A 24,273-nucleotide genomic window follows, 5' to 3' on the forward strand; every position below is an offset into this window, starting at 1 on the left:
AGCAATTAAGACACTAAAAATGTAGTGACTGATTTGACCCAAAAATAGGCCTCTCTGGGCTGTCACTTGAAGTCTATGTACCATCTAAACCATGTCTCTATCCTTCTGTCTACACTCAAGCCAACTGTATCCCCTCTAGCATCTTCAAGTTACTTAAGTAGGTCATCAGAACAAAGGGATCACAAAAACTTGATTAACTTCTTGAATTGAATTTTCAAAGCCTCACATGGATTGCTGATATATGACTTGGATTTCTTTTTCTGAAACTGAAGCCCTCCAGGTAAAATAGAATTGAAATCATGCTGTTATGACCATCAATCCCCTAGTCTCAGAGAAGTCACTTAAAAATGAGCACTGGACAGCCGCCTACAAAAAAGGCACAAGGGAAATGACAAACAATATGAATCAAAGGCAGAACAGATGGCAGGAGCAGCTGTGGCATGACAGCCACACTCAGAATATAGTGTCCCTCTTCCCCATGTAGACTGGTGTCAGCTCATATGACTCTGGCAAAAGAAGCAGATCAAAGTCCACTTCCTCTCCTGGAAGATGGTGCACACTAGCTGCCCTTACAGAGATTTCTACTTGAAATATCTTGTTTCTCTAACTACGTTAGCTACCCTGGAAGATTGTGGATGCAAACTCTAAACCCACTGCTCATTCTTTCTTCTGCAATAAACCAGAGTTAAAATTGGATACTACTAATTAGATATTTCTAAACATCTGGACACCTGGCTTTACATAGGATTCCATAACTGCTTTCTCTGATGAGAATTTGAAAATTAGATTTATGGTTGGATTTTTCTCATTATCAACATAATACCCTATCCCATAAAATTTTGGAATATTTCAATATGTATAAAAAATTTAAATTCAGAGATAAACAATAATAATAACTTGATTATTTCTCCTTTGTTTCCTGTGATTGTACATGTAAAGTCCTATAAATATCTTAGCTTTATACAGCCTCATAGATACATCTTTGATTATGTCTTCAATTATTTTCTCAGGTTAGAGTTAGAGAGGTAGAACTATTGAGTCCAAGGATATGAACATATTTGAGACCTCTAATACAGATTAATGAATTGTCCTTCATAATATTTGTAAAGAAACTGTAACTCAAAAGCATATTAAGATATATTCAGATCACTGCCCCTTAAACAGTTTTAAATATGATATGTATATTATCCTTATCAACTTGATAGACAACAAATAAAATAACATCACCATAATTTTTCTATAATTGCTAATTTTGAACTGATACTTTATTATGCTATTTATTTGTTTAGTTCTTCCTTAAAATCACTTGTTCATATGTCTTTCCCTCCAACTGAGTTTTAATATCTTGAGATCAGGAGCTACATTATTCTTTCTATATTTACCATAGTCTCTGGTACAATGCCATTCACGCTTCATGCATTTAATAAACATTAAATGAATTTTGTAGACATAGACGATCTTAAATGATCAACAGTAGAGCCAGAGCAGGAATTTCTGAATGCCTCCACTATATTGGAATAACGCTTCTGTGGACGTTATAAAATCTTTTGATTTTTTCAACTTTAAAGTAAGAAAAATAATTGTAATGCTAGTTATAACATAGAAAAGTTGTAAAAGCAAACCAGACATTATGAGAGAAAAATGATTAGGAGAAAAGTCACACTATTTGCATAAATGTAATCATCCTATTTAAAAGACAGTGTTAATAATTGATACATATCTATTAATGAAAGTTTGCATGAAGATATTATTTCTAATTTCAAGTTTCTTCATCCATCATCTATTATACTTCTTCAAACCCTAGAGTCTATAATATTTGCTCCCACATCTAATAATGAACTTCATAAAAGGGAAAAATGCAATCACTGTTATATGTATGTTTGTGCTTTGTTGTTAGTCATTCCATAAAAATTTAATGCAACTTCTAATAACAAATTCAAAATAATGGAAAGAGAATAAGAAATGAAGCCCAAAATTTAATTTGAAAAATAAAATGAAACCAAGGTTATACACAGGTGTGTACACCAGAAGGATGTACACAATTGCTAAACATGGGTTACTTTGAACTTGAACTTAATTTGGGAATTTTGTAGTAGACTATGAAGAAAAGAGGGAACCTGATAATTTTGAGCACAAAAGATAGAAATTTCTCAAGATAAATAATTGTTTTCTGCCTCCCTTCCTGCCCCCACTCAATTGCAGCATGTAAGTCTAAGAGACATTTTTATCCAAGAGTCTGATGCAAATGTGAAGTTGTATGTGAAGTTGTAGACAATATCCTTAATACCCAATTTACTTTATATTAGCAATTTTCATAAGGCTATTCAATTCAACCTGAGCAGATAAGGCCAAAGAACAATTTCATAAATGCAATTCTATTAGGCACTAAAGAATATAGTTCAAGTAATCAGTTTTCCAACAAATTGCTTTGGTCTTGGAGTAAAATTCAGACAATCTAAACTAATTCTAGGCATTTTTCAAAATCCACTGGGTTTTTATTCCTCAAAGTCCAGTTTAGAAGTTCGGAGCAGGCACCAGGAATCTGTGTTTTTTAAAAGCTCTCCAGAGAAGCCCAATGCACACCTCTACCATAGAGAAATGAATGGATTTCCTTTCCTTAAGGAATCCTTGGTGAATATTATCTTTCAAAATTAAAATTACTGCTATCTGTATTAGCCCCACATCTTCAATTGTTCTTAAAAGAAGGTTTTGTGGGAACACAGAACATATTAGGTAGGTAAATATGAAGAGGTGGTTAGAGAGTCAAAATCAAAAAGGCAATAAAACAGACAGAAAAATACCAGAACAGAAGAAATTTACCTGCTGAGACTTCTGTTACAGTACCCAGCACTGTATGATGAAAGGAGGTCAAGTAATCCAAGTACTCCAATTAAAGTGGGGTTCATGAAAAGGTACCAAGACTGGGTGCCGGAGAGAAGGTACCACAGGAGATGATGTAAACTGGTACACGATAATATGATTCACATTGAGCCAGAGTCTCATCCTTGGGATAATAAGACTTGCTCCAAAAAAAGTGGCTGTCCAAAATGGTGCTTCCTTGATCCTCACTATCTATCCTACAAGATAGGTCACAGACATCAGATGACTTTGTGTCTAGCACTGTTTTTAATCCATTGTTCTATACTAAACTTATCTACCCCCAACCCCAGATCCTGCTCACAGAGACACTAAGCCTCATTCCATGTCAGGTGTCTATCAACTGGAAATCCCAGTGGGAGTGACTTGGAACTAAGACAGGATGTAGAGGCTTCACTCTTTACCCCAGGACCTGTTGTACCATCTTTTTTTCTTTCTTTCCTTGCCCCAGTTTTTCTTCAGTCACTGCAAGTCTAAAGAGAGAAGTAGAACAAAAGTGGCAGGAGGAATGGAAAGATTAGAGATCAAGGTAGATGCTGTGTGACCTTCGAAAAGTCCTTTTACAGGATGCCTGGGCGGCTCAGCGGTTAAGTGTCTGCCTTCAGCTCAGGGCATGATCCTAGGGTCCTGGGATCCAGTCTCACATCGGGCTCCCTGCATGGAGCCTGCTTCTCCCTCTGCCTGTGTCTCTGCCTCTCTCTCTCTGCGTCTCTCATAAATAAATAAATAAATAAATAAATAAATAAATAAACAAACAAACAACAGCAACAATAAAAAAAAGCCCTCTTATATCTCTCTTTTTTTTTTTATCTTATATCTCTTGTATATCCTTATTCAATGACCTATAAATCCCTGATTCTGGTGGTCTGTATTGAGAAAAAAGTATGTGTGTGTGTGTGTGTGTGTGTGTGTGTGTGTGTGTGTGTGTGTGTAATTAAATTTTTTACTTGTTAATAGGTTAACTTTAAAGTTCCTGTGAGTTCAAACAGTTGTAATGTAAAATTCCTGGTTTGGCATATACTTCCGGACAACAATTTCATAGGCCAAGATTAGAATAAAGTTTGTGGCTATCTTCATTTCTAATCCTATTTTAAACCATTAACAAACATCATCTCATCAATTCCAAAAATAATTTCTCTCATTCTGTTCTTTCCGTAAACGAGAAGAGATAACCTATCTTTTTTTCTCTCTTTAATTACACATGCAGATGTTGAGAATAACAACACTGTGACAAATATACGGTGAGCTCTATCCCCTAAAACAATATTTCTTTTCAAATTATGATGAATAAAGAGGAAACTAAATGTGTACAGATAGTGTATCAAAATAATGGAGTGCCTTCTAATACCCATTTCTTATTTGTATGTGATGATTTAACAAATATAAAATTCTGGCTCTAGATGCCAAGATATTCTTAAAGTACTTGTTCACAAATGCAATAGGAACAGTTCATCAGAGGGCTGAAATGGTGTCTGGCTGAACTTGCATTTCCCCATTTCATAGGATCTCATATTTCTAGGTTCAAGCTGGAGCCACAACTGTGAATGGTGGTTTCTTATTTCCTTGCTCATTTTCACTAGGTCCTGGGGACTTATATCCTGTCCCTAGGGACACCACCATGATCCCCCTCCACTGTGTTAATGAGATATCTGGGTCTTCACACTCTCCTCTTTTGCTGTTTTCTCTCTTCTAAACTCTGGCTGAGGTACGTTTCATTCTATATCCAAACCTCCTTCCAAAACGTGTTCTTGACCAAAAAAACAGTGAACTTTCTTTAAAGGAGGCTTCAAATATATTTAGTCCTTCAAATCATGCGAACATGTATCAGTCAAGGCCTCCTGCAGGGGCTTTTCACATTTAAATTATGGCCAGTTCTCTTGTTTGGCTACAGACCACAGAAAAGCACTCAAAGCCATGTGTCTACTGTCCTTTGGTCAGCAAGGAGAGGAATTTTGGAAAACAGAGAACTCCTCTCAAAACCTCAAAAACAGCATCCCAGCAGCAGGCATATTTTCACTGCACCAGGAGGTGGAGTGTTGGCCATAAGGAACACTCTGTGCAGCAGAGGTAAGATAAAATGTTTTCAAAAAGTTTCATACAACTGCAAGTTACAGCTTTTATCACTTTGTTGGACATGGGGAAGTGTGTTCCCTCTCTCTATAAATGCCTCTTAATAAGCCATTACAGGTCTATTTTTGGTCTCAGTTGTCCTTTCCAATAGACCATCTGTTAGGAAGGCAGTGTAGGAACCATGGATTGCAGACTGTTTGAGGGCTAGCTTTGCCTCAGATAAGCCAAGTGACCCTGGACCACTTAGTTTCCTGGTGGCTTTTCTACTTTGCAGAATAGCCAAATAAGTGGCTTTGAGTATTGGTGTTAGAGGCAGAAATACTAGTAATGAAACCTCTTTGCGGGAGAGGCGGTAAATTAAAAGTAGATAGAAGAGGAAGTCCCGTCAGGAAAAGAGCTGGCTCAAAAAGGAATACAGCAAAAGTACATCTCCATGTCTGCGGAAACAGAATGGCAAGAGGGATAGGAGCAATGCAACTTTTTTCAGAAAAAAGAGAATAAAATGATTCAGTTAAAATTTACTATGTTCCAAATATCTTAGGTACTATCCTGGGTATGTCATTCAAAAGTCAGAAGAAAAATATGTATCTAACTAATTGTGATGAACACAAAATGATAAATGTTGTAGTTGGAGTATAAATGGAAAGCTAGAAGAGGACAAGAGAGGGAGCCATGTATTTTGCTGGGAGACAGTTTTGTGTGTTGGGAAATCTCAGAAAGGGCCCATGAAAGATCTGACATGTGATAGGCCTTGAGCCGAATTTTGATAGATGAAAAAGATGTCAAAGACAATAACAAAGCATTACATGAAGAAAAAGAAATCAGCAGCCACAGAGAAGGCAGAGCCTTATAGGTGGTATAGATCAGTGGTTCTCAACCAGGGGTGTTTGTGCTCCCTTCTCCCGGGAACATTTGCCAATATCTAGAGAATTTTTGATGTCACCACTGGATGGAGGAGAGGAGGAAGACCAAGGATGCTTCTGGCATCTGGTGGGCGGGAGCCAATGATATATTAAACTTCTTTGAAAGTACAGGACAGTGCCCTATAACAAATAATTATCCAGAACAAGATGTCAATAGTGCTGAGACTGAAAAAACTCTGCTATAGATTATGGTTTCTAACTCAAGTGCCAGAGGCATCCTTAATATATTTTGATCAGGAGATTTTAAAAGCTTACTTTGGCCATCGAATGGGAAACTGACTGGATGTGCAATATGACAGGCTGAGGGAAGTCAGTTGGAGGCTACAACAGCAACTTGTATGATAGATAATGGTGGTTGGAACTCTGAATGTTATAGTGGAGAACAGAGAAAACTGGACTGACCCAGGACATGACCTGAGGTCAAACAGGATTTGGTGTGGAGGCCGAGAAAATTAAGGCCATTCCACTTTGAGTTCAGTGTTATCACAAGTGCAGCCATCCCAGACCCCTGTGAATAAGAGCTGAACTTTACCTTACTTCAGTTACAGGAAGAAAACAGCTTGCAGCTTAATGTCCTAGAAAGCCCCTATTAGAATGAGAACAGAGCCCAAGACAAGGGCAGGAAGCCCCTATTAGAATGAGAACAAAGCCCAAGCCAAGGGCAGGAAGTCCCTATTAGAATAAGAATAGAGCTCAACACCCTTGAAAGCCCCATATCAAAATGTAAACAAAACTTGAGAAATTCCTCCACCCCTTCTGAAGATTCCCCCTAGACCAGCCTATAAAAACTAAGCTGAAACCCACCTCGGGGGTCCAAGTCCCTGCTCTGCTGTGTCTGATATACTTGGACCCAAGCTAGAGCTTGTATATACTTGGACCCAAGCTCGAGCTTGTAAATAAACCCTTGTGTGTTTGCATCGGTGTCAGCTCCTTGGTGGTTTCTCGGATTCGCAATCTTGGGCACAACACTTGGCAATGGATTTGAAGAGAGGATGAGGAAAGAGAGGTGCAAATTTGCAGATTATGCAACAAAGTGGATGAAATGAATGAGGGACCATCAGAGACATACAATTGAAAATAAAAATTAATTGACTTGAGATACTTGAAGTTTGAAACTCATTTTAGATAAAATTGATTTCAAGCATCAGATATATGGATCTAAGGTTCAGAAAGAAATATGTAGTGGAGAAAGAAATTGGAGGATCACAGACAAAGATATAATATTTATAGGAGTAGAAATGAATGTTATCTCAAGAAAGTATAAAGCATGAGAAGATCTGAGCCTTACAAAATAACACTGGCATTGGAACAGAAAACAAAGGAGACAGAAGTCACTGCTAGATGAGCAGGAACAAGCACAGAAGAATATGGTTTCATGGAGGCCAAAAGCAGTTAACATTCCAAGAAGAGAGGAGGAAGTGGCCACCTGTACCAAATGCTACCAAGAGCTAGAGAATATTAGGACTGAGAAAAGTCCATCAACTCTGACAACATGGAGGTCATTAGTGGTAGAAAACGGAGAGCTTTAGGACAGAAGCCAGACAGAGCTGATTGAAGAGTGTGCCATCCTGGCAAGTGGGATGAAAAGGTAGCACGATGGCGGAATATTTTACCCTGAGGTCAGCCCATTGTCCTTTAAGGGCCCTTAAAGAGCTGTATGATGGCTCAGCCTGAGGGTGGATAAAAGGTTTGAGAGCTAAGAGAAGGAACAAATCTTAACTAAAGTGTAGTTAACAAGCATTTTGTTCTGATTAATCAGTGAAGACAGTTTAGCTAATCATTTATGAGGCAGAGAATGGGAATCTGGAGGAGCTGTGCCTGGCCTCTTCAGAGATAAACAAGGGGCATTGGGAGTCTTCTCACACAGGGAAGGGTGGTTCTTTGCAGTTAGCTGCTTTCTGGAGCACAGCTAGTCGGAGGTGTGGGGGGGGTGATTTTATAATGTGCTCTTTGCTGGAACCACAGGCTCAGATACCACTCAATCATGATACCTCCCAAATATAATGTATAGGGAACTCTCAAAACTTTTTGTTTTAAAGAGCATTTTAATGGAGGAGCAATCCTGAGAGAGTCTGGGTTGAAAGGTTGCTATACTGGGTAGAAAGTCAGCAGTGTGGCAGGGGCATGGCCTTGAGTGAGGGAAAGGGGAGGAACCCTTTCCCATGATCACATACTCCCATTAGGGTTGATGAACAAAAGTGAGAATGGGCTGTAGAACAGATGAGAGATAAGCTCTTTGGTATCTGTTTGCTACTATAGTTCAACAACATTGGGAAAAAAATGATAGTATCTTTCAGAAAGCCAACCGAGCCTTTGCCCAATTACACAGCTAGGATGAGTAGGTAGGAAGACAAAAGGCCAAGTGCCGCTGGTCAGTGACCTCTGGAAATCTAGCCAGACAGATTGGTCAAGTATAAATAAAGGGTTAGACTACAGAAAGGCTACTTCACCAAACACAGACAAGATACAGTGTGAACACCAAATCCCCTCCTAAGATGGCCATGTTTACCAGGCTTTTGCCCATGATGTAGGAAGAATCCATGTCATAATCATTGAGAAAAAAAAAAAAGTAAAATCAATATACATTGTATTCTGAGCAAGTTCAAGGTCTTCATAGACTTAAACATCAATCAAAGGTGCACACACACACACAAAAAATACATGCACATACAGACATCTTCAGGCCTTGCTACATTCCTGCCCCTGCAACATTGTAAACCTCCTTTTTTTGGTCTGCTGCTACAAGCTCACATTTGATTCTATTGGTTACAACCAATAGAGATCTAAATCATACAAAATTATAACAGTCAAAAAACACTTATGCTCTGAACAACATTACCTTAGCATACATAAAGTGAAATATGCCAGAAATATGAGAAGAAATTGACAGAAACACAATTGTAGTGGGAAGTTTAATACTTATTGCTCTATACTTGACTGATGAAGAAGAACAAATAAATAAGGATATATGTTCTGAATACTAAAAATAATAAGACTAAATTTGAAGAAACATATCATACTCTGTGCTCTGTACAAATCGTTCTTCCATTCAGCATATTTTTGAGAGACTAGTATACGTTGGAATTCTGCTAAGCAATAGGTTTGCTATGGGTCATAAATAAAGATCCTGCACTCCTGGAGCTTTCCACCTGGTAGAAGAGATAGTCTCTGAACAAGTAACCAATTAATATTCAATTACAAATTGCAATAAATGCTATAAGGGGAATGTATGGGTACAGGGAAAGAGAATATGGAGTGCAAGGGGTCAATTTCCTTTGGATTAGGTGGCTTGGGAAGGCCTGTCAGAAGGACAAGGCCAGGGGCAGGCAAACACACAGAGACCATTCCTGGCAGAAGGACACCATGTACCATGAGTCAAAAAAGGGGAAAGTTTGGTATGTTTAAGGACCAAAAGAAGGCAGGTGCTTCTGTGGCCAGATTGAATATAAGCAAGAGGAAAGGGGACAGCTCTGCAATATGCTCAGGTCTTAATTCTGTCCTGAGAGCAGATACAAAAAGGAACATTCACCCTGTTAGGGGAAGGCTGCAAATTGATTCATTTCTTTAAGTCACATGGCTGGCAGGTAGAAAGTGTATTGGGAAAGAACAAGAATCACAGCAGGAGGAAGGCGTCTATTCCAATGGACCAAGAGAAAGATAGTAGCTGCTTAGAGGGTGGTGGGAGCAATGGAAGCTTCCACAAAGAGGCTGACATGGAATAAATTTTTGGTAAATCCAACAGAGTTTAGTAATAAATCGGATTTGAGTTGCACTGGAAAAGGAAACGTTACAAATGCTTCCAAGAAAAATAAACATTTTATTGAAGAATTTGTGGAACATTTGTAAAATGTAAGTACATTGTATATTCAGTCACTAAGGAAATCTCAATAAATTCTCCCAGTCAGACATGCACAAGACATGGTCTCTGACAAGAGTTAATAAAATGGAAACAAAAGTTTAAACAAAAATAAATGACCACATGGATATTGAAGGAAAAAACTCATAATGAAGCAAACAAACACCTTTACTGTTATAAAAATACTAATGTCAATGAAGAACTCAACACTGAAATTATAGATACTAGACATGAATAACTCTATGTATCGATTCTAAAGGGACAGACAAGAAAAGCCATATTGAGAGGCGTTATCATAAACTTAAATTGTTTTGTTAGTAAACCAAAAACAAGGAAAATAAATTAAATTGTGCCTTGAACTCAAATAAGGAAAAGAACAAAGATGAAATAGTAAAGAAAGCAAGAGAAAGGAATTAAGAAGAAAATAAGTAGAAGAACAAACACAAATCCCAGGGGGGGGGGGGGGGGAGGGGGGAACAGTAGGATAAGTAAAAGAAGTGACTACTTTGAAAACAAAATTCCTCTCCAAATAAAGTTCTAGAATATTAAAGCAAATAATGTAAAGAGCAAAGACAAATACTCAAAATTATGATAAATGCTAGGTTTCCAACTTGGTAAAGTCCCTTGCCCTAGGACAGAAAGTCCATACAGGATAACCTTGGATCAAATGGAAATTTTTTTCATTCTGTCAGCTAGTCCAGAGTGGGGATTCCTGTCACTCATTTCAAGCAAGGTGGTCTTGATTTGCAGGGATGACTTATACAGGGAATCTAGCATATTCCTGCTCCTTTCTTTTTCTCTGGATGAAGATGGAGGGGGAAGGATGAAGTGATACCCAGAATACAGGGGTTCTAACTTGTTCATTATTATGGGAAAATACCTAAGGATCTCATCCTGTGGGGCTAGATGCATTATTCTATTTTTATTTAATGTCTAATTATTGATAATATAGTTCCTACTATATTCAGGCCTTGCTCATTCATTCATTTGAGCCTCATTGCTAATCAATGAAATAGGTAAAATTACTATCCCCATTGTATAGATGAGGATGGTGTTAAAAAGTCAAGTACCTTGCTGAAAGTCACACAACTGACAAGAGATGCCCTGGGACTTAAGCTCAGGTAGTGCGACTCCAGAATCCATGCTTTGGACTATTTCACCCTGAAAGCTTTCATTAGATCTCAGCCATTTATTAAAGTTTACTTCCACATTTTTTTCTATGTTAGGAGTAAGGCTCTTTGTAAGAATTGTAAAGCTTGCCCATTTCAGTGCACCTCTCAACAGAGGAGTCAATCATCAGGGCGATGATGCCCAAACTGGTATATAACAAGACACTGCTTTAAGAGATACTGATACGTGTGCAATGAAAGAAAAGGGTCAATATGTGTCAGATGTGTTCGAGAAATTCGGCAGTCTATAGTCTTACCCTTAGGTACACAGTGCCTACTGCTTTCAAAAAGTCTTGTAATAAGCAAAATTGCTTAAATTTAGTAGATTATCCTAATTTATCTGAACACAGGATACTCTCCCCTCCTAAAAGCAAAGCTCTTAATATTCCACTCATAAGCTGTACAATATGTACTCCTTTGTGAATCAAATAGTACATTCTCAGCAGGATAAAATGAGAATCCCTATCCTCATTATCACCATCACTTAACATTGATCTATAAATTCAGGTCAATGAAATAAAATGTAAAAAACAAAGTGGGTTAAGAAATAGAACTATTGAAAATATCCATTTTATTTCATTGTATTTTTGCTGCTGTTGCAGTTTTTGCCTAGAAAATACAGGTGCATCCACTGAAAACTAATGGAACCCATAAGAGTTTAGTAAGTCGTCCAGCTAAAAATAAGTGTTTAATAAAGTAAAATGTTTCTCTCTTTGCTAGCAGTAACCAGCTGTAAATCATCATATGAAAAATAAATGATCTGCTCACAATAAGGGTATTAAGCACTTAGGGTGAATGAGAAATATGCAGGTACTATAAAAGCAAATGATCATTCTTTACTAAGAGACATCATCCTCACTCTGATAAACATCATGAAAGTTCACATTTACTGAATACTTAATATGTACAGGGCGTATTTGGGTTCTATGGCTGTCATCACAACCTTCACAATATCCTACGAGGTAGATCCTATTGTCTCCACTTTACAATGAGAAAACTAAACATTTGTGTGTCTGAAAGTATAAAAGAAATCTTGAATAAACACTGACATGAACTATGTTCTCAAGGAGGTTATTGTAAGTGATGATGTTAACTCTCCCTCGAATTAATGTACAGTTTTAATAAAATTCCAATCAAAACCTGAATAGAATTTTTTAACTTATCATAGTAAATTTGAATTTTTATCTCAAAAATTAATGGATGAAAATTGAACACCAATAAAAAATTAATTTATTAAAATAAATAAATAAATATAAAAATAAATAAAAAGCAAAAAAAATTAATGGATGAATAGAGCCAAGAATAATCTTAAAAATAAGAAAAACTACAGGAATTTTTTTTTTCTCTAACAGTTATTGAACCAAGTCAAATAGCTACTGGAGCACTAACACAGAAAGATACTAACTCGGACAAATGAGATGTTAGTGGATGATAAAAGGGTTATTTCAAATCAGTGTGGAAATGATGCACTATGTAAGGAATACCGGGTCAACTGGCCTCATGTTCTGGAAGACAAAGGAGCATGGATGACTGACCAAATGAATAAACAGATCAACATATTCCGTCATCTGTCTTTAGGCTGATAAGCTATCCTTGAAGAGGAACATTTTCTGAAACACTGACTAGCAGCATAAAATCATTCCACATGTAATTATCTTTGTTTGTTTGTTTTTCTTCCTGAGTTGAAGGAAATCTCATAGGTTTACAACACATTTTACCTCACCTTCTCCCTGTTCCCCAGCAAATACTGGAAGTTTATTGACTGTCTACTGATTGCTCAGCACTATGGAAAACATACCATGAACACAAATGAGAACCATGAAGAACAATAGAAGACAGAATATTTAGGAACAAATTCTAAGAGTGAGGGATGGATCAGCAAAGGAACCTTTGTGTAATAGAAATTGGAAACATGTAGGACTTTTATGTGCAGAGGAGAAAGAGATGAGGAGGAGTGTCCAGAAATGAAGGGAGAAGATGGAAGGAATAATGAAGGCAGAAAATACAGAGTGTGAACCTGGCAGACTGAAACAGAAGGCACACCTGGGAGGTGGCTACTATGTACGGAGAAGAAAAGGAACCTGCAGGTGAGTCAGAGCAATGAGATGTGACAGGAGCCAGTGCGGGTTTGAAAGCAGGTGAGGGACCCTGAGAGAGAGAGTGGCATTAAAGAGAGAAGTCTCCGGCCTGAGAATGAAGAAGAGGGAGAAAATGAAATCAAGGGACCCGACATGAAGACTAATGCTGTAATCCAGGTATGAGGGAACAGGGATAAAGCAAAGCCCAATGATGGTGACAAAATGTAGCAGACACTTTGAAGCAGCCATCGCCAAGACAGGAGCTGTATTGCAATAAGTGCAAACACCAGGAGTAGAATCAAATGCAGTGTCCGGGTTAGTGTCCAGTAGAAATGAGATCTCCTTCCCTCGGTGCCTCAGGCCCCAAAGGAAAAAAAAAAAAAAGAAAAAGAAAAAGCATGGGTCACAAAAGCCCTGCCCTCACTGGTACCCTCTGGGTGGTGCTCATTTGATTCACTGTTCTTTAGTCAGGGATTTTAATCCACATATACCTTTGTATAGCTTAAAAGAACAAAATATACACATGTACTATATTCCTAAGAAAGCTCTGGGCTTTTTTTTTCCACCATAATAAAAGGTGAAAAGCAAATAAATTAGCTGAAATCTTATGTCTGTTCTCACACTGAACACCTATGCAACTTTGAACAAGTAACTTCTGAGTCTCTGTTTATTTCTACTGTTCTCTCCCTGACTTTCAACATTACTGTGAAAATTTAAGGGAAAAAAAAAAAAAACATGTATCTGAAACCTGCCAACGTAGTGTCAAGTACATATAACAATAAACCGTTTCTAACAATTATACACATAAAGCTTTTGAAGATTGGGTCAAGGGTTCTTTAAACAGTTATATTTTCCTTCTCCTGTAGGCTTATTTATAACAACAGCCCCTATGACCACCACACACAAGCAATTGGTTTCTGTTACCTTAATGTAATAGAATTGAGATCATAGTCTTTTATCAAGTAAACTCCCTCTCTCCAAGAGTGGCACTACCAAATACAACCACTCTCCAGGACAGTTTGATGAAACAGTTTGCTGTAATTAGTTTTCCCAGGGGAAAAATGAATAAAAGAATCTCATCAGGTGTTAGGGCTCAGCAGCTTCTCCAGCTGATTCAAATTCCATTATTTATTTTGTACATCTGGATGGTAAATGGAAGTATCTATAGCATCAGTTTCTCCAGGCTGTCTTCAAACAGGTTTAATAGAGGATTAGGAGTTTAAATAGGTTTCCAACTGTTAAAAGTAGTTTTCTCATTTTTCATGTTGACATTCTCAAAACCAATTTATCTTCTTGACCTTCTGGCTTTCTGCTCCCTCTGGAATGGGAGGCTTGCTCCAACTGGAAGGAAGAAGAGAATGGATGCTACTCTGTGATCTCCAGAACATTGACCCACTGGATACTCATTAAGTGCCTACTATGTACACAGAGCTGGGATAGGAACTAAAGAAAATTTAAAGGCAGAGGTGTTGTCATTTTGTTGGGGAAAATGTTCCATATGGGGATCCCTGGGTGGTGCAGTGGTTTGGTGCCTGCCTTTGGCCCAGGGCGCGATCCTGGAGACCCGGAATCGAATCCCACGTCGGGCTCCCGGTGCATGGAGCCTGCTTCTCCCTCTGCCTATGTCTCTGCCTCTCTCTCTCTCTCTGTGTGACTATCATAAATAAATAACAAAAAAAAATTTAAAAAAAAAGAAAATGTTCCATATGAAACATTGTGCTTCATTATAAGAAACAAAGCAAGAGAAATCAAAATGTTTTGTAAGATATTTTGGAAGAGATAATAATGTGGAACTTAGCCACAAGAGAAAATGTGAAACTCTAGAAAAGTGGTTCTCAGTTCTGGCTCCCTATTTGAATCATCCAGAAATTTCTTAAAACTCCCCATACCCAGGCCATACTCCAAACCAACTAAATCAGAATTTCCAGCAATGGGGCTTGTCCATAAATATATATTTTTAAAATCTCCCAAGATGGTTCCAGTGTGCAACCAAGATCAAGAACTACTAATGTAGAGCAAAGATAAAAGATTCCCCAAAGGTCTGGAGTTATGACCATTAAGTGACATGGGGGTGGGGGTGAGACAGTAGAAAGCAATCCTGATTCTGAATACTAAATGCATTTTATTATTCTGACAGTGAAAAATTATTCTCTAAGGAACAGTAAGTACAGGTAGCTTCTTTGGTTGAAGAGCCCTGCGGAAAATACCTGGATTCCCCTTGTTACAGAGTAAGGTTGATACCACGTTAAGAAATAGATTTCTAATGTAACATCCACAATTGGTTATGTGCCTATGGAACTTAACTGTTCCCATTATTCCAAAAGTTGTCTTCAGGTAGTGAGGAAGTGTTGCAGCTGGGGATTCAGTACACCTGTGACCATCTGAGCAGAAGCCAAGATGAAATCTCATGGTAGTTTAATACATGCAGGAAAGGGAAAATATAAGAACTAATAGCCATAGTAGAAGATGCTTATTGGGAGACCAAGAAGAATCAGAGGAAGGCTCTTGTCACAAGAATTTATCTACCCATCAATGCCTCCCACTTCCCTTACCTGTTACCACCACTCAGAGTATACCTCTTCTCTTGATATACTCATAGAAAAAGGCACAGATTATTATAATTGGAAAACAATTTGGCAATATGTGATTAACTTAAAGGCATATATACAATATTTAGCAATTCCACTAAAATACACACACTAGAAATAAATAGAGTAGCAATATTCTGGGTATACACTCTGCATATCTGTTAGAGTAAAGAATGGAGTGGTGGGTTTCCATTATTTGAGATTACATAAGTAACACAGTATATTTGTACATGGAATAATATGTAGCACTTATAATACATTACAGATAAATAGAGAATATGGATAAATTTCAAAAATAAAATTTTGAATGAAAAAGGCACATAGCAAAATAGTATATGCAATGTATACTACTTATTTAAGTTTTAAAAACATACAAAGTGGGATGCCTGGGTGGCTCAGCGGTTAAAGTGTCTGTCTTTGGCTCAGGGCATTGATCGGATTCCCAGGATCGAGTCCGATATTGGGCTTCCTGCATGCTCCTTCTGCCTGCCTTCTGCTCCTCCCTGTTTCTCCCTGCCTTCTGCCTCCTTCTACTCCTCCCTGCTTCTCCTTCTGCCTGTGTCTCTGCCTCTCTCTCTGTGTCTCTCTAAAATAAATAAATAAAATCTAAAAAAAAAAACATACAAAGTAAAATAATCTAAAATGTCTATGACTTAATATGTACATAGCAAATGTATAAAATATTTTATATAGAGAGAAAAAACGTAGTTAGGCTGAATACAAAGAAAGCTCTAATTATAACTTGAAGATATTGGTTCTTAAAAACCAATCTGCAGCAAATATGATAAAATGTTAACCACTATCACATCTTGAAGATGGGTATGTGCTCAACTGTACACATCTAATACTTAATAGTAAATAAATAAATGATTGTGAAAGTTTCTATATAATTTCCAGATAGTCACTCAAATCAACAATCCAAAACTAACAAATAATATTTCCTATGTGCTGCCTGCTGCCAATTGCTAATTCAACACATTTGGTACAGCACTTTAGGTGTACTTGCTAATTTGGCATTGTGAATACAATTGGACGGGTATCATCACGCACACTTCACAGTTAAAGAAAATGAAGCTCATGGAAGACAAAGGACTTGGGCTAGGTCTAGGAGCTGGAAACCAAAAGGTATCTTCTGACTATTCCTCTTTTCAGAAAGTTCCTTAGGAAACTGCTGCAGGGGTATGTGGAATGTCTTTTTACATAGAAACAGTATCATCAGTGGTGAAGTTTCTAGGGAAGCCTATTAACCTTGGCTTAGAGAGAAGGGCAGTGACCACCCAGGAGCAGCATGATCCAGAACGTGTATGCTCACAAGTTGACTTTATGGCATGTGGCCAGGGAACTAGAAAGCCTTTGACTCCCACTATGAGAGTCATTCTTCTCAATTTACATTTAAGTTTTCTGATCATTTACAGGAGAAAGTATTAGTTTAGTACATATGTGTTTTTAATACCTTCTAAGGCTTGCCAGATTATCTTTTTAAGTAAGAGGGCTTAGGTCTCAGGCTCTGAATTTCAGTAGGTAGCAGTGTCCAGCTTGAAATTAGCAATAAGGTTCTGCTTTTATGTTTATTTTTATCATTACCTGCTGATTTGGGCAAGACATACTGGTTTTTGAATGAGAAGAAATCAGAGAGGGAGACAAACCATAAAAGACTCTTAACTCTAGGAAATAAACTAAGGGATTGCTAGAGGGGAGGTTGGTGAGGGAATGGGGTAATGGAATGATGGGCATTAAGGAGGGCACATGATGTGATAAGCCCTGGGTATTGTATGCAACTGATAAATTACTGAACACTACAGCTGAAAACTAATGATGTACTATATGTTGGCTAATCAAATTTAAATTATAAATAAATAAATAAAGCAGAATGAGCAACTATAAAAAAAAGACATACTGGTTTTCCATTATGGTAGCAAGTAGGCTTTTTAATTAATATTTTTAAAGTATGTTAATTTAAAGAAAAATATTAATAGCACACTAGTGGTACACAACTGTGGCAAAAATGTTTAAGTAGTACTTGAAGCTTGAACATCACTGCCCTAAGCAGTGTACATCCTCTTTCTTTGGCCTCTTCTTGGTTCTCTCCCTATACTTAACTCCCATCCTTGAGTTGTCCCTTTCTCAATCCCTGCGGCCGTCCAGCTCATGAATGTTGAGAGATGGCAGTCTACCAGCAGCCAGCACTACACTAAAAATACTCAATTACTTGTCTCCTTTCCCTCCTTCTTGATCTCCAAATACCCAACTAAATCTCCAATTTCCTAGTGGAGTTGGACTATTTCATAAATGTGAATTGAGTCACTCACTAATTCACTCGTCTATTTATTCAAGTAAATAACTCTTGAGCCCCCTACAGCTCTGTTGGGTATAATGACACAAGCTTAAGCCTCCTAACAAACAGGAAAGAAAGAAAAGCTGATTAGTTAAATAATACAAGGCTGTATGCACTGTTAATAGATGTTTGAGCAAAGTACTATGGAGGAAGGGGGGAGTGACTGTTTATTATGGGAAGGGAAAAAAGTAGTGATGTTATGGGGGAGGTGGTATTTGAGCTAAATCATTAAAGGAGTTTATCAGGCAAAGATTAGAAAAAATAAGTTGAACGGTAGGCACAGCATATGCAAAGGTTTTCAGAATTCTGCACTTTGAAAGAGTTCAACATGCTTAAGGAATAAAGAGGAATTCAGTGTGCAAGGACAAGGAAAACAAATGGGAAGGGGTGGAAAGGCTAAGCATGAGTCTTGAGTGCAGGACCAGGCAGGTGGAGAACATCGGTGGTCCTGCTTCTTAAGACAATGGGCAGCCCTTGCAAATTTTTGAAGAAGTAAGTTACATCATCTGACAAGTGCTCTGGAAAGGTAACAAGGTGGATCAGAAATGTGAGTGATTGGAAATGGAAATACTAGTGAAATAGTTGCACTGTCCGTGACTTTTCCACAATGTAGCTCATCAATGGAGATTAAGGGAGCATTAGGGCTCATTTAAATTGACAATGAGTTTTGTTCTTTTCAATGCACTTCCATGTGCCAAATCTATGCTATGTTCAAAATCCCTTTGGTGCTACTATTGCAAGAACAGCCTTCATGGCTGGAATTCATGAGATAGCCACTGACAGGTTCTTCACCCATGTGCTACCTCTTCATTCATTTTCCACCGTTCTCTGTCCTGCTCTGTGCCAAAGGAACAGACCTCTACAAGTCTTTATCACCTGGACTTCATTGGGCCTTGGCTTTAATTTGACATTTGTTTCTAAGAAGCCCAGCCAGTAGATCAGAGAGGAGGAAAAGAGAGGTTGGGTATTTATTCTCCTGACTCTCAGACTATTTGTAGCTTGACAGGAGCTGCAACCCCCTCCATAAATCCATGATTCCTGTTGAATAGCCCCTCTTCAGTGGCTGTAACTCTCCATAGATTCCAAGAATAACTCCTTACGAGTCACGCTTAAAATGTGTTTGGAACTTATTTTAATCAAGTATTATAAGACATGGGGACATGGAAATAACTGCCACGAGAGAAGTTTATACTTACAGATCCTTAGAAACAGAAGGCAATACACACCACACAGGGCCAGATGGGGGAAGAACAGAATAGGTCAGCAGGTCACGAGAGTGAGGGCAAGGGATGGCCCAGAAACCTCACTGGGGTTTTCACAGAAGTTGGTGTGAGGCAAGATAGGCATGCTAAGTAAATTTAGGATTGGAGACCTTGAATAATTTCAACATGCTCTGGGCTCTAGGGATGGTCCTTAGTTGTTTATTACCTGGCCCTGGAAGGGAAGGGGGTGAATTTCCAAGAGGGGAAATATTGGCTTGGTAAGTAAGAATTTGAGCTGATGGTGGTGTACAAGCTCTGGATTGGTTTGTTTGCCTATTAAAGGTGGGAGAGTCTTTTGCTGTCTCTAGAAATCAGCCCTTGGAGGTGCAATCGCTCCAGGATTAAGGCCTCAGATGCCATAAACAAATAATACAGAAAATAAGAAAATACAGTCAGTACACCCATGTCTCTTCAGGTCTATGTGTGGCACTGATTTCCCACTAGTCCTTGGGTGTGTCATCATCTGCTCATCTCTTGTGGGTTCCCTAACTTGGTGTACACTGCTATAAATAGTCCTTTCATTAAACTCCTGAGTTAGCCTTTGAAGTAAGTGGTCTGTTTCCCACCAGGACCCTGACTACAACTGCTAATCTCCACTACACTTTGGGCCACATAGATACTATTATGTCACATAGATTTCTCAGATCATCAAATTGTCCGCATTACAGTACTACTGTTTTTTGACATGATATAGCAATATTTTCATTTATTTCAATCCCACTCTGTTTATTAAAGTTAGTTGAAAAAAGCAATCAGCCATAACTAATTTTCCAGTATTTTCAATGTAGTCCCTTGGTCTTATTTTTAAACATCCCAAGATTCAATAATATAATGAAAACTAATATTTCATAATTGAAAAATTGAAGTTTTTTTTCTTTCTGGAAATTCTGTCAAGTTTTTTAATGACAGTTCATTGCATGGATTCTGATCAGAAGGAGAATAATCATTTCTGCTCCACCTCATGCTAGGAGGATGGCAGCCTCCAGATAAAAGGGAGCCTCTGAGAATCCCAAGACCATTGCCCTCACCATACTTCAGCCTTACTAGGCTTGTTTCAGTTTCTCAGATAGGCTAATCTTCATTTCATTTTTGGAATGAGCTAGTTCCTCTACCTAGAATGCTCTTCATCCAAATTCTCAATCCCCTCATTCAGTGACTTCTACTTATACTTCAGTTCTCAACTGAAATCTCATTTTCTCAGGAAGATGCTAATGAAATCACACATCCTCCTCAAAATGGCTGGCTCTTTGTCTTCCTCACACTGTTTTTAAGTTCTAACTGCAGTCCACTCGAGTTATTTGAGTGATTGCTGTTTCCCCAACAAAATCATGAGCCCCACAAGGCAGAAACCATCATCTATTGTACTACCACTGTTTCCACGGGAGACAAAAGCTGAGTTCCCTGTGAATAGAAGATGAATGGATGTTGGAGCTGATGGCTCCCTTCAAAGATGGCTCTCTGTTTTACGAGCTATATAGGACAGTATTTGTTATGGGATAAAATGCTTTTGTTTATGGATCTCTCTTTATACTGAAAATGTTTAAGGTATATTAATTAACCAAATAGTATGTCTTTGAATAAGTTACTTAATAACTGAAATAGGAAGGACTAGAAAACCTGAACAGACCCATAACCAGCAAGGAAATTGAAGCAGTAATAAAAAAATCTCCCAAAAAGATCCTGGTCCAGGGCCAGGTGGCTTCCCAAGGGAATTCTACCAAACATTTAAAGAAGAAATATTACTTACTCTACTGAAGTTATTTCAAAAAATAGAAATGAAAGGAAAACTTCCAAACTTGTTCTATGAAGCCAGAATTACCTTGATCCCCAAACCAGACAAAGACCCCACTAAAAAGGAGAAGTACAGACCAATATTCCTAATGAACGCAGATGTCAAAATACCAAGATACTAGCCAATAGGACCCAACAGTATATTAAAAGGATTATTCACCATAACCAAGTGGGATTTATTCCTAGGATACAAGGGTGGTCCAATATTCAAAAACCAATCAATGTGATAGATCACATTAATAAAAGAAAAAAAACAAAAACTGTATGATCTCAATTGATGCAGAAAAAGCGTTTGACAAAATACAACCTTTCTTGATTAAAATTCTTCAAAGTGTACAGATAGAGGGAATATTCCACAATATCATACAAGTCATCTATGAAAAGCCCACAGTGAATATCACTCTCAATGGGGAAAAACTGAGAGCTTTTCCCTTAAGGTCAGGAACATGACAGGGATGCCCACTCTCACCACCATTGTTCAACATTGTACTAGAAGTCCTAGCCTCAGCAATCAGGCAACAAAAAGGAATAAAAAGCATTCAAATTGGCAAAGAAGAAGTCAAACTCTCACTCTTTGAGGATGACATGATATTGTACATGGAATATTCAAAAGACTCCACCCCAAAATTGTTAGAACTCATACATGAATTCAGCAATGTGGCAGGTTACAAAATCAATGCACAAACATGAGTTGCATTTCTATACATGAACAATGAGACTGAAGAAAGAGAAATTAAGGAATTGATCCCACTTACAATTGTACCAAAAACCATAAGATACCTAGCAATAAACCTAACCAAAGAGGTAAAAAGGATCTGTACTGTAAAAACTACCGAACACTTATGAAAGAAATTGAGGAAGACACAAAGAATGGAAAAATATTCCATGCTTGTGGATTGAAAGAATAAATACTGTTAAAGTGTCTATGCCACTCAGAGAAATCTACACATTCAATGAAATCCCTATCAAAATACCACTGACATTTTTCAAAGAGCTGGAAAAAATAATCCTAATATTTTTGTGGAACCAGAAAAGACCCTGAATAGCTAGAGAAATGTTTAAAAAGAAAACCAAAACTGGGGGCATCACAATGCCTGACTTCAAGCTATATTACAAAGGTGTGATCATCAAGACAGCATGGTACTGGCAAAAAACAGACACATAGATCAGTGGAACAGGATAGAGAACCCAGAAATAGACACTCAACTATATGGTCAACTAATCTTTGACAAAGCAGGAAAGAACATCCGATGGAAAAAAAGACAGTGTCTTCAATAAATAGTGCTGGGAAAATTGGACAGCCATGTGCAGAAGAATGAAACTAGACTGTTCTTTTATACCATACACAAAGATAATCTCAAAAACGGATGAAAGATCTAAATGTGAGACAGGAATCCATCAAAATCCTATAGGAGAACACAGGCAGCATTTTAGGTGATTCACTTACCAGTAGAGTGACCTTGGATATATGGCTAAACTTGAAACTTGGGTTTCTCCTCTGCACCATGGAAGTGATCCCACATTTCTATCATATACTGTCCTGGTCACTTAGAGAAATGATGAGATAACGTATGCAAAAGCCCTTTGTAAACATTTATCATTTTACCTTTTTGGGTTTTAGGGTTTTTTTATTTTTATTTTTTCATTTTACCTTTTTGGACAGTTTTATTGAAATATCATTTACATATACAACTGACCTATTTAAAGTACACAATTTAATGATTTTTAGCATATTCACAGAGTTGTAAAATCATCCTCATGACCAATTTTACATTTTCATCACCCAAAAAAAAAATCCATATAACTATTAGCAGTCATTCTCTCATTCTCCTCCACCAGTCTCCTCCACCCACACACAGAAACCCCAACAACAACACCCTAGCCCTTGGCAACCACTAATCTACCTTCTGTCTCTGGAGATTTTGTTCATTCTGAACATTTCATATAAGCAGATTCATACAATATGTGATCTTTTGCAACTGGCTCCTTTCATTTAGCATAGTTTCCAAGGTTAATCCATGTTCTAGCATGTATTAATATTTCATTCTTACTAATTTGTTATCTAATTATATTCCTTCCAGGGATATACCACATTTTCTTCAGTCCTTCATGAGGTGATGGACATTTGGGTCATTTGCACTTCTTGCTATTATGAACAATGCCTCTATGAATACCTGTATACAAGTTTTTGTGTGGACATATGTTTTAATTTCTCTTGGGTGCATACCTAGGAGTGAAATTGTTGGGTCATATGGTAACTCTGTTTGACATTTTGAGGAACTGTCAATTTCTTTTTCAAGCAACGTCACCATTTTACAATTTTACATTCAGGGTGCCTTTGAGGAATACCTAGAGGAATAGAATTTGAGAAAATCCCATAACAGGGGTCAGATAATGTAGATCACTGCAGACCATTGGAATAATTTTATTTAAATGGTAAACTCCAGGCTTTGGGGAGCAGCATGAGGGTACTAGGTACTCAGGATATGTGATGGATGCTGGGGGAGGAGGATGGAGCAGGAGGAAGTACTAACAGAATAAGCATTTAAAAGATATTTAAAGCAAGTTTGGGTTCACTTAAGAAACTTGAAGGTTACCAGACTGACAGCCTCATTGTATCTACAAAGAGATTGAGGTCCAAAAAAAAGAATTTGCCAAGGCTACAAGGTTAGGAGCTAAGCCTGAGATAGAATGCGATCCAGTCTCTTTCCACTCTCACTGCACTGAACAGGAGGGTGAACCTCTCAAGGAAGGAGCAAGCCAACAGGAAGTCAAGAAGCAACAAAGGGTCTCTGTTCCCATTCCATTGCGTTGGTTGGAGAGAGGGTCAAATGTCTTATGTTCCCTCCATCCCCACAAGGTGTTAGATTGGAACAAGAGAGAGAAAAAGGGTGGAAGGCAGAGCAGACAGCACACTGAGCCATCAGTTACCTCCTCTCCTACAATTATTGGATCTTGAGAAATCTATCTACTTCCCTGGGCCTCCTCTCTTATCACCTCAAAAATAGAAGATCCATTTAAATTGGAGGCTACATCCAGCCCACATATATGTTTTGATTTTGCTGTGTTTGAAAACAATTTTAATTACTTGACAACATTTAGAAATCATGAAAGTTCACATAAAATTTGGATTTCTGGATTCTCTTGAAAAGTGTGTAGATCTTGCAGCACTGGGCCAACTTGCTGCATGGTACCAATTATCTGTGCAGGGGTTACCACTCACCATCTGCCATCATCCTCACTTATTTGCTTCTTTGCATTGCCCACCTTGCCCCCAAGGGCTTCTCTACTATCATCTCACAATTTTCCCAGCCCTGAGGTTCT

Source organism: Vulpes vulpes, chromosome 8 (genome assembly GCF_048418805.1).
Source record: "Vulpes vulpes isolate BD-2025 chromosome 8, VulVul3, whole genome shotgun sequence".
In the NCBI taxonomy this organism is placed as follows: domain Eukaryota; kingdom Metazoa; phylum Chordata; class Mammalia; order Carnivora; family Canidae; genus Vulpes; species Vulpes vulpes.